At 50.8% G+C, this 16609-nt stretch overlaps 1 protein-coding gene across 2 annotated transcripts in view; it reads right to left on the reverse strand.

The window, feature by feature from the left end:
* EPHB1 (EPH receptor B1) overlaps window positions 1–16609 on the reverse strand; it is a 76998-nt gene that overhangs the window by 30452 nt on the left and 29937 nt on the right. The window lies entirely within an intron of this gene.

Genomic DNA, 16609 nt, shown 5'->3' on the forward strand with positions numbered 1-16609 from the left:
TCACACCAGGGTGGTCCCAGCCCTGTCTGGCTCCTGACCCTGCCCCTGTGATGCCATCCCCCCCGAGGCACAGCTCTGCAGAGAAACACCCGACGTGTCTCATAAACACGGCGATGATTGAGATAATGGAAAGTGCCTCTTAGCCCCTGTCTGCTGCATCAGGATATGAGGCATCTCCTAGCAGCCATGAAGAGGAAATTAATAGGAGCAAGCAGGAGTAACCACTTTGATGCAATTTCCTTGGGAGATAGTGGACCATCTAATCTTTATTGGAGCCCTTTAACCTGTCATTCAAAACTCATGAAGGCCTCCTGCTCACACAGCCTTCCCAGATATTAACAGATGATAGAAAAGAATAAATCAAAACAATATTTTACAATTTTATTATTCAGAAGATTTCCACCCCCCCACACACCCAGCCTGAGGCACACAACTGGCTGCAATGAACTGTCTCTTTCCAGTGGCTCTGACAGCAGGGTGGGGATGTGACATTCCAAAGGAACCAGCCACCATCTCCCACTGCCCTTCCTTTTCCCCATCAGAGGACTGCCGAGTCCTCCACATCCCACCACAGCCATCCCATGAATGTGGCATCTTAAGGAAGGCTCGGGGCCATAATCCAGCACCTCATGCAGTGGGCAGTGAGACACACAAGGTCACCATGCAGTCCAGAGGGTTTGAGGAGACCTTCAGGATGCTCCACAGCAGAAGGCAGAGGGATGCAGACCCTTCCCCAATACACACACAGCACAAGGAGGCACAGAGTTACACAGACACACAGGGCAGGACACAAAACCACAAATGGACACCAAGGCTTTGAGTGCATCTCCAGCTCCTCACCTCTCCCTTCCCCCCATCACCTTGCCACCGTGTCCCAGCAGCCTTGTGCTCCCACAGGAAGGGGGAGCATCCATGAGACATGCAAGGGGGACCTGTGGGCTCTGGAGCTGGAGGATGCGTCAGAGCACACCTGAAAGATGCCAGATTCTTTAGAGGAGCAGGAAGGAGAAGGCACTGGAACCAGGGAACAGCCACCTGTATTTTGATGGAAGAGAATGGAGGAGGGAAGGAGGATGATGCAAGGATTGCAGTGCTATGAGCAAGCCTCAGTTTTAAGCCTGAGGGCATGTTGGTGGGTTGGTTGAAGATTGTCAATGCTTAATTACAATTAATCTGAGTGGTGCTTTGTCAAAACACCTGAACATGGCACCCTGCACCCCAGTGTCCACTGGTTATCACTTCGCTTATCCACAAATTCCTGTAATCTGCAGGCACGTGGCTCTTAATTGCTATTATTACCAATTGGCTTTTCTCTCCTGTAATTACACTGTGCTTGCCTAAAGTCTCACACAGTTTTGGGGAGGTGGATGCCTTCTCCTCCCTCCCAAATACGCCATGGGTGCAGCACTCCCCTTTGGCTGCTGCCCGTGTGTCCTCTCTTTCTGGGGGAGCTGAGCCATGAACCTCATACTGAAAACACAGCACAAACCCCCAGGGCCCTGCAATGCCATGGTGGGATCCATAATCCTTCACATGGCAAACCTCCAGTCCAAGTGCAAGGCTCAGATGGAAGACTTGAGCCCAGGAGGGAGCAATAAATCACCCACTAATGGCCAATGCAACATTTGCCCTAATTTAGGGGCTGCTCCAAGAGCTTTGCAGAGCTGGCAAGGCCTGCATCCACGACAGTGTGTCAGACAAGTGCAGGATGAGGCTCTGTCTCAGCTTTCCCTGGGGGAAGGGACTCTTTCTGCCTGTGCCCAGGCTATGGCACAACCCGCATCTCTTCAGCCCAGAGGAGAATTAATTGATTGTTTATTATGGGGGCTGGATAAGATTAATGATGTGCTTAACTATCCATTTCCTCACATTTAGGCACCAGGGGTGTGTTTGTAAATGCTGAGGCACAGAACTCCTCCGTGCTGCTCAGCAGGGAGGATGCTCAGCACTTAACCCCCCCACAATCCAAAGCTGCCCACGGATCCATCATCCTGCCTGCACACTAGGAATGCTGCACATCCCAGGTGTCAGTTTGCCAGCAGGACTCCTTTTCCAGGGTTGACATGTCTGGAGGTGGGAGAGAACATCATTGAGGGGCTGGTAAAACTCAGGCTTCTTGCAGCAAGATGTCATCAGTGGAAATTTGGGGAAAAATAGCTGCAAATTGCTGTCACCTCCAAGGGGTGACTGTAAGGACATGGCCATAGGGCTGGATACAACTGGGACTCCCAGCCAGAGCTGAACCTCTCCTATCCCCCCTCAGAGGCTCAGAGGAGGGATGTGTCACATCTCTCACACAAGGCAAACACCCAGTGAAGGCACCACAAAACCCCTGTCCCATCTGCAAAGCCACCTCCATCTGCAGCTCCCAGAATCACAGAACCTCAGAATCTGAAAATAACAGAATCACGGAACCACAGAATCATGGAGTCACAGAACCTCATAATCTGAGAATAACATAACCACAAAATCTGAGAATAACAGAATCACAGAACCACAGAACTACAAAACATGCCGAGTTGGAAGGGATCCCCAAGGATCATCAATCCAGCTCCTGGCCCTGCACAGACACCCCAACAATCCCACCCTGTGCATCCCTGACAGCATTGTCCAAATGTTCCTGCAGCTCTGGCAGCCTTGGGGCCGTGCCCATTCCCTGGGGAGTCTGGACAGTGCCCAGCAGCAGGATGGATTATGGAACCACTCATGGCACACAGCAGCACTCTGAGGGCTTTTAACTGCTTAACACTCTCCTGTATCCTGCATCATAGTATTCCAGGTGCCAGGAGTCCTAGAAAGAGCCAGAGATAAGCAGGATCTCTCGGCTCATCCATCCCTGCTCCTGCCCGAGGCAAGCCACCATCACAGCCTCTGTGGAAAGGGTGCAAGTGTGGGGATATTCAAGCATGGGGGCATCCAAGCGTTTCACTCTCAAACTAAATCCTCTCAGCACCTGGAACTTGCACTTTTTAATTACTCTCTCAGGGAAGCTTAAGTCAAAAGAGGAAAAAAAAAAAAGAAAAAGAAGAAAGGAAGAAAGAAAGGAGACATCGCCTCTACATTAACTTGCTCTAAAACTCCCTGGGGATGCAGACTGGCATTTTTCCTTCTCAGATTTTAAAAAAGGAGCTTCTTTAAGGAATTACAGATTCAGCAGCGATTCAAAGAGCCCTGACCTGCCCCAACTCTCACCAGCACCCAGCAAACCAAGTCAGCAGTGCCTCATGCATCCCATGTCCCTCTGTCCCTGCTGTGGCAGAGCTAACCCCATTTTCCAGATCTCCAAATTCACGCTTGGGTTGGGCTCCCTTTTGGGTCCAGCACTTTTCCAGGGCACTCCCAGTGTCTTTAAGCACACCTGTGGCACTCTGGCACAGCAGGTGATGAAAAGCTGCGTTAGAAGCAGCAGCACGGCACGAGATGATGCCCTCAAGCAAGCTGGAGGTGTGGAGAGCATTGTCAGGTGCAAAGGCACTAAAGAGCCTGGATGATCCAGCCTTGCTCCAAAAAGAGATGTGGAAGCACCAGCAGCATCCCTGGGAGATGGGCAGCAGGGCTTCAGGACAGCACAGGTCAGGAAAAAAGGAGAAATTGTGGCTCATTGCATTTGCAGCCTGCCAGAAAGAGATTCAAGGCCCCACTTTCTGCAAACAATAGTTTATCTTTAAGAAAAAATACTAGCACCTCAGCCCAACATCTTGTGCACAATGCTTATAATTTTTTGATTAAACTCCCCCAAAAAGGGAGGAGTTGTTTGCTAGAGACCCCTTCTGCTTTTTGTAGACACCACCAACACAGAATCTATCTTTAAATATATTAAAAAATAAAATAAGAAAAAAAAAATCAGTTTTTCAGCCTTCAAGCTGGTTAGCCCCAGAGATGGGTGTTTTGAAATGCTCTCCTTGCCATCCTGCTGTCACCCTGAGCGGCCGAGACGCTGGCTAGGACACCCTCGCAGACACTGTCAGCTGAGAGACACCATCCAGGCAAATAAACACCCACACAAAATCGTGTGCTACAGCAAAGTGTCATCGGGAGGATGCTGTGACTACAGGGGCAGCCACTTAGCACAGCCTCCCAGGGCTCCCACTTGCCCCTTGGGGCAGTGCCAGGGGCACTGGGACACTGTGATCCTTGGGGACACACACAGACCCCGGGCTGCCACCCAGTCCATGCCTTTGGGCTTCAACGCTTTGATGTGATGATGACACAGGCAGCAGGTTGGGGGGAAAAGCAACAGAACTGGGCAGGTTGTCACCCACAGGCAGGGGCTGTCATCTCCCACCTTCAAAGCATGACAGGGGCACTGCTTTCCCACCCTGCTCTCATCTCCCTCGTTATCCTCCCTGCACACATCCAAGCAGGGAGCAGGCACGTGGTGCCAGAGGTTTAACTGCACCCCTACATGGTGCTCTCCTGTCATCCCTTCCCTCCTGCCTCTCTCTTGGGGAGGGGGCTGGCAGGTTGTTTTGTGAGGATTTTGCCCCATACCTACTTTATAATGATCTGATTGCCTTTCATATTAAGCCAAGTGTTTCTCCAGGAACACCTCAGCCTGGCACGGCCACGGGGAGCCCAGCAGGCAGCCAGCAGTGCCAGGGGGTGTTCTGCCATGCCACCCTCTGCCAGGCATCCACAAATTAATTCTGAGAGCTTGCTGTACTGGGGGCAATGCCAAGCCAGGAGAGCTGGGACAGTACCTGCATCCCACCTTCCTGACCATGGCAAGAAAGGAGACTCAGCCCTCAAACACCCATCAGCCACCAAATCCCAGCATCCAGGCCTCAGCACAGAGAGCAGAGTGCAACCCGTGGAGGAACAGGCAAGTCCAAGCATTCCAGCCCTGAAGTATCCTCCTGCTCCCATGGAGGGAGCTCAGCACAGGACCCCAGGCCATGCCAGAAACCACAGCGCATGGGGACAGGACAGCCAGCAGAGCCATGTCCCAACACCTCATTTTGGTGCAAGCTTCACCATTGTGTAGCCAAATGCACAAATTTTGGCTCACCCATAGATGCTCCTGCCCCACGGCCATCCCAATTACAAACAGCACCCTCCTCATTGTGTTCCCTTCTTTCAGCACAGGCAGGAACTCAGGAGATAAACTCATGAGATAAACATGAGCTTCCCAGCACTGGGCTGGCATCCTGCGGGCACGGGCTCTGTCTTCTCCCTGCTCCGCCTGACGCAGCCGCTTAATTAAACCAGCCCTCCACCTCAGGAGGAACAGGCTTAGATCTGCCTTGGGACACATGTAAATTAAAGTCAGAGCCGGCCTGCCATGGTTTATTCATGGAGGGAAGTAATATTCAATGTGGTTTTACCTTTCTCAGGGCTTTTTTTTGCTGCTTTTCTTCTCATGGATGAGAAATGAATTGGAGCAGGGCAGGATTTCGAAGGTGCTTGCGGGGTAGGGAACTGTGCAAAAGCATATTAGAGGCAACAGGACTGGATGCATCACTGTTCACCTCTCCCAAAATCCCACCCCTCTCCCAGAGGAGCAAATACCTGGTTGATGGAGCAAGGTGCTCACAGACTGAAATGCTCACCAGAGTGAGCCCCACGTGCTTCACTGGAAGCAAAATGTTGTCCATGCTCACCCAGAAGCAGTTTTGCTCCAGAAAGGCTTACTTGGAAAAATTAAGGGTCTCTGAATGCAAAGGAGCTTCAACACCAACTGTTTAGGTGACATCATGGCCCTAAACAAGGAGTTGAAGCCTCAAGCAGGGCATGGAAGCAGCTGGTTCAGGCTCCCACGGGCCTGGCTGCTCACTGCCTGCAGCTTCCCAACAGGTCCGTGCTCACCCATTTAATCACCACTCTGGGCTTCACTCTCTCTGTTTTTCATGGTTGGGAGGATTTTGAAGGTCTGAAGAGAAAATCTGTCCCAGATGGATGGAAAGAGAAGAGCAGGCACGCCCTGGGCAGATGGTGCCACGGGGCTGCCAGCTTGCCACAGAGCAGGGAACCCACTTTGCTCTCCAGAGCAGCCAGAGGAGGGGGGAAAACCCAGCAGTTGTCATGGTCACTTTTCCAAATCACTGTTCCCCACTCGGGTTTTGTTCTGTTTTAGTTTCCACTTGGCTCCAGGCTCACTGCCCAGTCCCATGGCACAGCTCCCTGACCACAGCTCCACTTCCTTGCCATAAACCAGCCAGTCTGAGTGATCAAACTGAATAAATTAATCAAACTCCAGTCAATTCACACACATACACAGGGAGGTTCACAGCAGAGCGAGCAGCAGACACATGGCCACAGCAGTACCAGGCACAGGCAGCTCCTCACTATCCTCACTGCTCCAGCTCATTATTCTGAGTCAACAAATGAAAGGGGGATGAAACTGTCATCAAGGATTTGATGCTATTTAACCTCTTCATATTCTTCTTTAAAAACAGATTTGGCAGCTGCAGCCTGACACAGGATCTTCCCTGTGCCATCCCTGCAAGCAGGAGCTTCCAGTGACAGGACAAGGGGGAAGGGCTTTACATGGACAGAGGGCAAGGCTAGATTGAATATTGGAAAGAAATTCTTGGGTGGTGAGGCCCTGGCACAGGTTGCACAGAGAAGCTGTGGCTGCCCCATCCCTGGAAATGTCCAAGGCCAGTGCCTCACCACCATCTGTCATTCACAGTGAGCCTCACAATGAATTTGGAGTAAAAAAATGGAGGACTGAGATTCAGGTCAGGACTTATGTCCCAAAATCAAAACCCCCAGAGATGCTCTACTCCTACTCCAGGCATCAGACTCCATGGAGAAATATTTTTCCTTCACAAACTGCAGCAATGTGAAACTCCAGAATTGTCACAGACTGGAAGAGCCAATACTCCCATGTGCCACCTAACCCAGGATATCATGCTCACCCCTCAACACCTGCATGAGCTATCGAGCCACCTCATCAACAGCAAAGTAAAAGGGCACAAAAATTCCTGGAAGATCTCCAGGAGAAGCTCTTCCCCCAGGTACAGAGCTGCTGGCAGGGCCTTACAAGTTGTTACAAGCCCCCTGAAAAAGATGCATCTTTTCTTTGCAACTAGAGATTTTGGGAAGCACTGATGTCACTCCGTAATTCCAGCCCCTCTTCTGACTGGGAAATTGGGATGGCATTGCCACTGGGCTCCCCAAGGCACAGTCCCCTCCTGGCTGGGAAGCAAACATCTCCCATCCCTAACAGAAACTAATTAAGTACCTCTTCCTCCTTCTCCAGCTCATGCCACGCAGTGTCCCCTCAATTTAGAGAGCATCAAGTGCTCATTAATTACGTCTGAAGTGGTTCCTCATTAGTGCTGACACCGTGAAGGAAGAGTCACCCCAGGATGGGGCTGGGGAGAGTTTCAGCCTCAGGACCAGACTGGCACTGCTGGCACAGGCAGGGGGGACATGGGGACACCCAGCTTCCCTGTGTCCCTGCCACAGCACTGCAAGACATCATGCCTTGGGTCACGCTAGGGTGGTCGAGATGTCCCAACATGGAGTAGGACATTTCCATCCTGGTGGAGGTGAGCCCTGGGGGGCTGTGGTTTGGCTGACAATGCCCAGGAATAGATTTGCCATGGGAGGATGGATTTGCCATGGGAGGATGTTCCAACCAAGGCACGTTCCTCATCCATCCCAAGAGCACCATGCAAGAAATCAATTAGAAAAACAATTAAGAGAGCTTCCCAATGGATATTTATAGTAGAACAAGCCATAATTACTGTTCCTGGGAGGAAAGGCACCTTCCTACCCAGCTGCAGAGAGGAGAGAGGACACAAGGCACCAACAAGGGTGGCACCTTTGAAAAGCCCTTCCAGCCAAACCATTCCATGCTTCCATGATTCCCATACTGGGTCACCCCTATGCCACAGTGGGGAGGGCAGGCAACCTGCTCTAGAGCTCCTGGACAGGAAAGGACCTCCTGCAAGCAGTGTGAGCACTCTGGCACTGTCCATTTTGGTGCCACGACTGGGGACAGGATGGATGTCTAGAGCTGCAAGGTGGAAGAACACTCACTGACCCCACCTCTGAGCCCAGACAGCTTTCCCCTACCTAAATTTCCACCTGTGTCTGCACTGGTGATAGCAACAAGCAGGCACAAAGGAGTGGTCTCCTCCATCCTCAACATCTGCTACACATAAGTCAAAGCCACCTGAGATTGCAGGGATTTACTGTACATAGGCAGCTTGGTAAGCTTTTCTTAGCTGTGAAATATAATTTGCACCTTGGGCTCTCTAAGAATAAGTTGTCTTCAATAATAACACACGATTAAGAGCTCAGGAGCAAATCCGATGTGAGGCAGGAGATCTGTGATAATCCCAGGTCTCTCTTGTCACTCCCCTCCAGCACTGCCACCCTTGCTTGCCTGGTGTGCTGACAGATGTCCATGGCAGAACCAGGAGATTTGGGTTTAACCAGAGAATGACAGTCCCTGGAAACACCCAGAGAACCTTTCTGCCATGCCCAGAACCATTTCAAATTCTGTTTTGTATCACTGCAAACCCCACAAACATCAGTGTCATCCCTGTTTGGGAGGAGGGTGACCAGGTCCCTCTGCACCATGGATGGGACAAATGCCAGTGTGCACCAGCCCCTACCAAATCTATGTCCAGGGCCAGGGCAGATCTGTTGAGCCTGGATGCAATACATACTATAATAAAGTACAAAATAAAAAATTAAAGTGTAAGTCAATATCGTGTCTCTCCTCAAGGGCAATTTCCTCTCTGGGCTGCAGACCCAGCAAAGCTGCTTAAGCCAGGATAGAAATTCAATTCATAATTCCCCTGTATATAATTTTCCAGGATGCCCCTGCTTTTACAGACAAGTTTTAGGCAGCAAATCCAGAGACCAGAGCTGAGGCTGGAGCTCTCCACCTTCACCTTGGCACACAGTTCTGTGCCCCACAGCTCTCCCCCAGAGCAGCAAGGAGATGGTCACAATACACAGAGTGTCATCACACCCTTTCAGCAGGCTTCAACCCATACACAGTAACACCTCCCCACTTCAGAAGGTGCAAGCACCAGCCCTTCTTGTTCTTTAGCCCAACCTTTTATCCCCTCACGTTGATGCATGGCACCTGTGTGCTCTCTGTTCCCTTTGGTGGTTGCTCAGTGCACTGGGCACTCCAGGGCTCATTGTGTCAGTGCTGCTCACCTGCTGCTCACAGCTGAGCCCACTGGGGATGAGGCTCAGCCCATCCCAATCACCACACACTGTGTGCCTACAGCAGAGCTCTGCCTGCACCTACCGAGCATCATCCCAGAGAGGCCCCAGGGAGGGGAGGGATGAGACAAGACAAGGACAGCATTATCCCAGGAATTGGTCCCTGATCCCAGGCGTGGTGCTGCTGGGAGCCCAGCCATGTTCAGGCAGGATGCAGCCACACTGAGAGCACCGAGGTGACCAGCTTGTACCCCAGCTCACAGCTCTCCTGCCTCAAATCCATTTCATACAATAAACACGACACAAGCAGATGAGTCCTGGCTGAACACAGAAACAAAGCGATGAAGCTCCCTACATGCCATTAATGAAATTTTTGTAGCTGCTGCTGGAGCCCGGGGTGGGAGAACAGCAATTCCCCTCTGGGGTGGGTGCAGAACTTAATTTGGGGTGCCCAGGAGTCTGGTTTGATGCTCCCACAGCGAAGGCAGGGAGGCTCCTTGGCCGTGAGCGCTGCACTGGCTGGAGATGGATGGGTTTTCCCATGGCTCCTCCAAGGGCTGCTGGAGAGCGCGAGCGGCGCTTTGATTTAATCGCCCCGCTCCTCTCTCCATGCATCCTCTGCCATCTGAGGCACCAGGCGTGACAAATGACCACTTGTGCCACACTCGGAGCTGACACCCACGGCACCGCTCCATTTGTCACCATCCCAGCGCGTGGCGGGATCCGAGAGGGGAGCAAATTAAAACCTCGCCATCTCCACTGATTACTTTTCCCTCATCCCAGCGGGTTCCATCCTTCCAGCAGTGTCCCAGCTGGCAAATCCAACCCACACAAACCTCCAGAGACAGCCAGGGGAAAGCAGGGCAACTCATTCTACCTGTCCATGGATTTTTCACCACTCTGGGTCTCTGACTTACTAAAACGTCATCAGTGAAGGGCTGTTTTCCCACACAGGGGTTGCAGGAGACCCACAAAGCCCTACTGCAGCCCAACTCAGTTTCCAAAAGATGCCTTGCACAGGGGAGTGATGATGAGTTACCTCATGGCTTGAAGGGGGGAAACCCATTTCATTATTATTATTACTATTATTATTATTATTGTTATTGTTATTGTTATTATTATGGAATCACAGAATCATTAGGTTGGAAAAGCCCTCCAAAGTCATTGACTTTAAACATTAACCCAGCACTGTCAAGGCCACCACTAAGCCATGTCCCCAAGTGCCACATCTACACACCTTTCAAACACTTCCAGGGATAGTTATTCCTTCACTCCCCTGAGCAGCCTGTTTCAGGGCTTGGCAGCCCTTTTGGGGAAGAAATTTTCCCTAATTCCCAGTCTAAACTTCTTGAGGCCATTTCCCCTTGTCCTGTCCCCGTTCCCTGGGAGCAGAGCCCAACCACCCCCAGCTGTCCTGTCCCCTCCTGTCAGGAGTTGTGCAGAACCAAAAGGTTCCCCTGAGCCTCCTTTTCTCCAGTCTGAGCCCCTTCCCCAGCTCCCTCAGCCACTCCTGGTGCTCCAACCCCTTCTCCAGCCAGGATAAAAAACTCCTTTTTTCATGTTCTAAATTATTACTGCTGTCTTACTGGGAGAGACACTGGCGCCATGGGCTGCAGGGTGCAGCACAGCCCCAAACATGGATGAGATTCCCACCCTTTGGCAAGCAAACTGCAGCAAAGAAGAGCCATTCCCAAAGGAGTTTTCTCGTGACTGTAAGAAAAAAAAACCAAAAAAACAAAAAGGAAAAAGTTATAGAAAGGCTTTAAAAGTCCCTGGCTGAGTCACTGGGCTTGCCAGGTGCTGGCTATTTGCAAACAAGGGTGAAACAATGCGGGTGCCGGACATGGGCCGGATCTGGCGCTTCCTTGCAGCTCTCCCATTGTCCAGGAGAACAATCCCTGCTCCTGCTGGACAGCAAAGGCCCCCGACGTGCTGGCAGCAGGGTGAGAGCCAGGTCTCCTGGGCTGGGTCAGTGGAGAAGGCTGGGAAAGATGGGTGGGATTCACAGCCCACTGTTGCAGAGATGCTCATGAATATGCACACATGGAGCTCTGCACTCCAAAATTCCCCAAAAATTTAATTTCCCCAGACTCTTCAGCTAGTACAGGAAGTTTCCTAAATGGATCATTAACAGAACAAGGGTTTGGAAGCAGTTTTGTGACTCCATTTGCAAACAGTTGCAAGGAAAGACCCTTAGGTGAGTGGAAAAATCAAAGGAGGACTTTTTTTCCTGTTTTAAGGCTGGAATCAATGTTATTAACACTCAGAAGTTCTCATGGTAGGGAAAGAAAATACATAAATGGCCCATTGAACAATTTATAAGTGGGAAATTTGACAAATGGGAAAATAAAGCCATACGTGGAAGCTAATCCCTAATCCCTTTGGATCCCTGCTGCAACAGTCCAACTTGGGAATCCCAACCCTGCAATGCTCACTTGGCCCTCATTCACACCTTGCCTGGGGTATTTTCTATGTTTCTCCTTTTTTTCTCCTTTGGATGGGTCTGGATCACAGGGATGATTTGGGGCCAGGGACAGGGTGTGGTGGCTGTGGTGCCCAAGCCTCCTTCCTGGCAGCAGCCAGGACTCATGAACCCTCCCCATCCCTGTGCTGGGGGAAGGAAAAGGGCCTGAATCCATCAGAGGCACATTTGGGCTAATAATGTCTAATTAAGAGTTTCATTAAAACCCATCACACTCATTAGAAAAAAAAGTTAACAAGGTTTCCTGGACATTTTCCTTGCAATATTATTACGGAGGTTAATGGATGCCTTCACTAAGGCATAATTTAGGAAAAATCACACTTTTTTTCTTTTTATCTTTTTCTCTTTTTTTTTTTTTTTTTTTTTTTTCTGATTCCACTGTTTCTCCTCCATAGTGTGGCCGTGGTAAAACTGGGCTGCCTGTTCCACCCAGTGGTGGAAGCCGGGAGATCGCTTCCAGGCAAAGGCAAAGCCCCTCCAACAAAAGGAGAGCATCCCTCCCTCCCTCCCTCCAGACCGATTCGGCAGGAGCTGGCAGAGCTGCCACTTCCCAGCACAGCCCGAGCAGGGAGAGAGGCTTGGGCTGATGCAGGATGGGAGAGGGGCAGGAAACCTGATACTGTGCCAAAAAAAAAAAAAAAAAAAAAAAAAGGGAAGGGAAACAAAAAAAAAAAACGGAGAAAATGTCCATTTTGAGCAGTCAGAGGTTTGTGGCTCAGCTAAGCCTGAGATAAAAAAAAACCCTGGACACCTTTGCTGCCATTCAGGGTGGAAAGTGCCCCAGCTGCTCTGGTTTAGGTCTAAAAGCAGCTTTTGGGAAGGTTAGTGGGGTAGTGTGTCACAGGTCTGCCCAAGCCCCAGCCAGCAGAGGCACAGCAATGCACGGGGAGGAGGAGATCCACAGCCCCAGCATGCTGGCTTTGCCCAGCCATGGGATGCTGAGCAGGAGGAAAGCTTGAAACCCCAATTCCAATCTACAGGGAAACTTAAATCATCATGAGAATCACCCACAGACTCTCCTTTCTATCCAGCTGCCAGGCAGAGACCCCAGAGTGCATCAGCTGTTTGTCCACAGGTCTGGAAAAGTTTGGGAACAAACTGGTTGACCTAAACTTGGTCCCCAGTAAAGAGGTTTGGGAAGTGCTGATGGTTTTTAAGCCCAAACATTTATTTTTTTGTCCCCAGCCTTTGTTCTACCTGGCCTACCCTGGGATGCTGCTGGCCCCATCCTGTGCCCTGCTAAACCAAATCCAGGGGCAGGTGGAAGGGGAGAAGGGCAGGGCAAGCGCTTTCTTTTTACCTGTTTGTTTTCCCCTGCCTGTTTCAGAGGATAAAACCCAAAAAAAAGATCATTTGTAGGCCTGGAATGATCTGGAATGAGATGCTGGAGTGGTGGGGAGGAGAGAGGTCAGCACAGATGCTGGAAAGAAGATGATTTCCAATGGCATACAAGTGCACAGACCAGTAGACTGGAGAAGAAATAAAAAAAATTAAGCCATCCTTAAAAGCTAAAAAAACCCTTTTCTGCAGCCCCTGCCAATGCCTGGTGTACTCACCCTGCCCCAGGCATCCTGGCAGCTGGGCACGGAGCTGCAGCACACTGGGGTGGGATAGATACAGCTAAGGGCACAGGGAGCAGGGTCTTTGATCCCCATGACCTCCCTTGCTGCCATTCACCATGGGACAAAACCAACATCACCTTCATCACCAAGAAAACCTCTCCTCGGTGCCCCAAAATGGTGCAGGGGCACCACACTGCACCATGGAGCAGGGAAAAGGCAGGCAAGGGCACAGCCAGAGACCAAAAATTCCCAGCTCTCAATACAAGCAACAATTTCATTAGGAAAATGTGACAATTCCCTTGTTTTAAGTGATAGCAAATTATTCTACCACTAATTGCAAAATGTTCGCAATTATTTAAAAAATCACTTTATAAATCACATTGTTTCCAATCTTCTGTGATGGATAAGTAGAGGGAATCAATAATTATCACCAGGGCTGCTCGGCAGGAGGGGAGGATAACAGGGGAACCAGCATGGAGCTGCTCACTCCTCAACATTCAAGGTCGGGCCTGCCCCTCCCGCTGCTCCTTTCCCGATTCATTCCTCACCACAAAAGGCAGAAGGGAAAGACAAACACGGCAAGGAGACAGAGAAATCAAAGGGATGAAGGAGATCAGGACAAACCCACACAGAGCTTTGGCAAAGGCCGGGCAGAGCCCAGCACATGGGTCAGCAGGTGAGGAAGGATGGGGGACCTGGCTGGAGATGGGATAGGGGAGCGGCTGCTGTGTGCAAAGCCAGGGATGCCTGGAAGCAAAGCTGCTCCATGAGCAGCCTTTGCACTGCAGGCAATGCAGCCCAGCTTTGCTCTTGTTTTGTGGGGTTTATTTTGATTTTTTCCCCCTGCCAGGTCAGATTTCCAGCTGCTGTAGCAGACAGGCCAGCAGCGGCAGATCGGAGGCTCCTGAACCCGCCAGCACAGGAATTTGCCAGGAGGGGAAAACTGAAAGTGAGACAAGGCCAGGAAGCAGCAGGACTGCTCTCTCACCCCTTCTTCCTGAGTTTATAAATACAACATAGAAATTCAGCACAAAGCTTGTTCACTCCCAGACTTTTTCCTTCTTCGTACACCCGAGTTAGTGCCCGGCACTGGGAAGGTCAGAGATAAAGCCAGCATGATTCCAGTGAGTGCCCAGTCCTCAAACCCAAAAAGGATGAAAGCCAAGAGACCCAGCAGCCAACATTCTAGTGAGGGGTTCCTTTGCCACCATCAGGTTTCAAACACCAGGAGAGAAAGGGTTTAACAATCTCCATTGGGGAGAAAAAGCAAAATCCACCCAACCTGCTCATCCAAGGTTTCCCCACCTCCCAGTGATCCCAGCTGGCACTTCCCTCCCACCTCTTCCCCAGCACCGTGATGCATTGCCCCTTGACCACACAAGGAAGCCATAAAGCAGGGCTGAGGGATGGGGCAGAGCAAGACAAATGGATTTAATATCAGCCCGAGGAGAGCGTGGGCTCTCCTGCACACCAAATGAATTATTCATTTGGGATTCAGGCAGAGCCTCCATCTCACACTGCCCCGCCGCCCCCACGGGCACAGCGTGTCCAAGAGGATGGGCTGGGCAGTCCACTGGGTTTTGGCACGCAGCTGAGAGCTGTGCCAGGGAGCCTGTGCCAATCCAGCCTGGGATGGGAACAAATAATGGGGCTGATCCACAAAGACAATTCCCCTCTCTCCCACGCCCACCCTGGCTCAGTGGTGGCAGCAGCCCCCCATCCCTCTGACCCCAAAACACGAGGATAATCTCCTCAGGGCTCTGAGTACCCCCAACGAAGATGTGACGTTGTGCCCGTGCTTCCCTCAAGCTGTAAGTGCCGCTAAAAGCCGAGATTAATGAATCCCTGAGTGTCCCAAGCTCCACTGTCAGCCCCAACCTGCTCCAGCCTAATGGCCCCATGACAGGCACAGCCTCCTCCTTCCCAGGGGAGTGAGGATGAGACAGAGCTGGGAGAGCTAAACAATTCAACCCTATCTTTTTCCCCACCACGCAGGAATTAAGCCTATTTCTTCAGCCTTCAAATACTGAGGGATTTTCTTTTTTGTTTTTTTTTTTCCTTGGTGACAATTCCCACAGGCTCATTAAGTGTCTGGTCTCAGGCTGATGAAGGCTTGGAGCAGATGTCAGGAGTATGTGCTTCCCAGGAGCCAGGGCACAATCCCGGCAGCTTCCCTGCCAGGCACACCAGGCAGATGAATACAACCCCTTCTGAGAAAACAAAGTCAAATAGAAAAGCAAGGAATTTTTATTTCTAAACTTTGCAATGTGCCACCTCCCGCCCACCAACCTTCATGAGGGGCAGCAGTGGGCTTGGGTCTTCCCTCGCCTGCTCCAAGGCCAATGTGGCTACAAGGAGGAGCTTAATGGCCAATGAACTACCACAGAGCTAGAGTCCAACCCAAGGTCAGATTTTCAAGATTCAAACACAGTTAATTTTCCAAGATTCAAGATGTTAACCCTGGATCAAGCTTTTAGGAGGGGTTTTAGTGAACTTCCAGGGGATGAGGGATATACAGGATTTGGGTTCCTCAGCAGCATTGAGCAGGGCTGTCAGACACACAGGTGTCATTCAATCCCAGCCTTTTCTCTGTCCTCCTGATATAGGAACTGGAAAACACTTGGAGCTCTCCTCCACAGACAGCATCTCACCAGCACCCATGGAATCATCAAACAGCACATTCCTGTCATCACAGACGTGCTTGGCGCCTTTTAACACCTGCTTGCCCTGCACCCACAGCATATTCTGGTGCCTTTCAGGATCCTACATGCTGCCAGTCAATCTACAAAGGATATTCCTACTCCTTGGAGCTGCCAGTATCCCTTAATCTTCGCCTCAAGGAGTCTGAATACAAAGCAAGCTCCCCATGCAAAGGCAAAATGCTCACCAGGAGCTGAGCAGTTTCTCCTTGGAGGCTCAGCAGTTTCTCCTTGGAGATCAGTGCTGAGGAGTGGGAGCACAGCTGGAGACAGGCACCAGGGCACGGAAAACCCAACAAATCCCCAATCTCCTGGGGTCTGCTTGATGTAGCTTTGATGGCATGAACACTTCACATCCCTGGTGGAGTTTGCACAAGGAAAGGAAATAAGCAAAGCCATGGAGATGGGCCTAACACCCAACCTTGGCAGGTTTGCTCCCATGCTTCTTGTCCTGATGCTGTCAATCCTCTGCCCTTCCCCAAGCATGAGAAGGTGCATCACGGTCCTCCCAGGGGTCAGGAGCACTCAAGACCCCACCTTCCTCCAGCTGGCAGAAAGGTCAACACCACCAAAACCCACGGTTTTACATTGTCACTGTTTTCCTCCATTTCTGGCAGAGTGACATTACTTCCCAATTCTAGTGTTTAGCTAAAATTAGTATTTGTTTTCCCATGATGAGAAATGTCATTTTGCCATATAACCATGTGTGCTTTCTGTGTGTTGGTTCAATA

This window comes from Lonchura striata, chromosome 9 (assembly GCF_050655825.1).
Source record: "Lonchura striata isolate lonStrDom1 chromosome 9, ASM5065582v1, whole genome shotgun sequence".
Taxonomy (NCBI): Eukaryota; Metazoa; Chordata; class Aves; order Passeriformes; family Estrildidae; genus Lonchura; species Lonchura striata.